The following is a 1,509-nucleotide window of genomic DNA, read 5'->3' on the forward strand; positions in this document are numbered from 1 at the left end:
AGGCAAGAAGGTTGCTTGAATTCAGGAGTTTGAGGTTGCTGCGAGGTATGATGTGATGGCACTTTACCAAGGGTGACAAAGTGAAATTCTATCTTGAAAAACAAACAAAACATTGTGTCAGGAAAAAATTTAAATTCTCAAGATAAACACAGAAGTACATTGAAGATTATAATAATGGTAGTTTCCCTGAGCTAACCAATAATTTTAAAGATGATTTTAATACAAATACTAACAGAATTTTTTGTTTGTTTGTTTTTAAAGATGGCATCTTACTCTGTCAGCCAGGCTGGAGTACAGTGGTACCATCATAGCTCACTGCAGCCTCAAACTCCTGGGCTGCAGGAGAATCAAGAGATTCTCCCACCTCAGCTTCCTAAGTAGCTAAATTACAGGCACATGTCACGATGCCTGGCTGAGAATATTTTTAACTGGACAAACTAATATTAAGATTAATATGGGGAAGTAAACAAGCAAACTAAAACAAGAAATAAAATTCTTCCAATTAAGATATTGAAAACCTAAATATTTAAGGTAATATATTAATAAATGTAAAACAAATATTTAAAAGAGTGTGTTTTGTGGGGTTTTTTTTTGAGACAGTGTCTCACTTTGTCAACCTTGGTAGAATGCCATGGCATCATAGCTCACAGCAACCTCAAACTCTTGGGCTCAAGTGATTCTCTTGCCTCAGCCTCCCAAATAGCTGGGACTACAAGTGCCTGCCACAATGCCTGGCTCTTCTCTCATTTCTCTTAGCAATGTTTTGTAGTTTTCCATGTATAGGTTTTACACAGCTTTTGTTACATTTATTCATAAATATTTCATGTTTTTATGCTATTATAAATGGTATTTTTATTTCAATTTCCGATTCTTTTTGGCTAACATGTAGAAATACAATTGATTTTATCTCACAGTTTCTGTGAGTCATGGATTTAAGATCCATTCAGCTGGGTTGTTCTGGCTCAGGGTCTCTCTTGAGTTCACAGTCAAAATGTCAGCTGCAGTCAACTGAAGGCTTGCCTGGGGCAGGAGGGTCCACTTCCACGCTCACTTGAGTAACTGTTGGCCAGAGGTCTCAGTGTCTCAACATGGGGCTGCAATGCTATCTGAGTGTCCCCAAAACATGGCAACTGGCATTCCTCAGGAAAAGTAGACCAAGACAGAGAAAAGAACAGCAGCACCTTTTATGATCTGGTTTCCGGTCACACACCATCTTTTCCGCTTTGTTTCCATTTGATAGAAGGAAAGTCCTGTCTCCATTCAAGAAGAAGGGAATTAGGCTCCTTCTTTTGACAGGAGGAGGGCTGAAGAACTTGTGGACATGTTAACTAACACAATCATGTTCGTCATTATCACCTAATAGTTTTGTGATAACTCTGAACAATACAATTAGATCAGAAAAAGAAATTAAAGATATAAAAATGAGAAAGGAGAAGTTAAATGATTGCTGTTTATAGAGTCGATGTTCACATACTTGGAAATCTCATGGTGATTAAGAATTCAGTAATT

Source organism: Otolemur garnettii, unplaced genomic scaffold (assembly GCF_000181295.1).
Source record: "Otolemur garnettii isolate 467f Iridium unplaced genomic scaffold, OtoGar3 scaffold00002, whole genome shotgun sequence".
Lineage (NCBI taxonomy): Eukaryota > Metazoa > Chordata > Mammalia > Primates > Galagidae > Otolemur > Otolemur garnettii.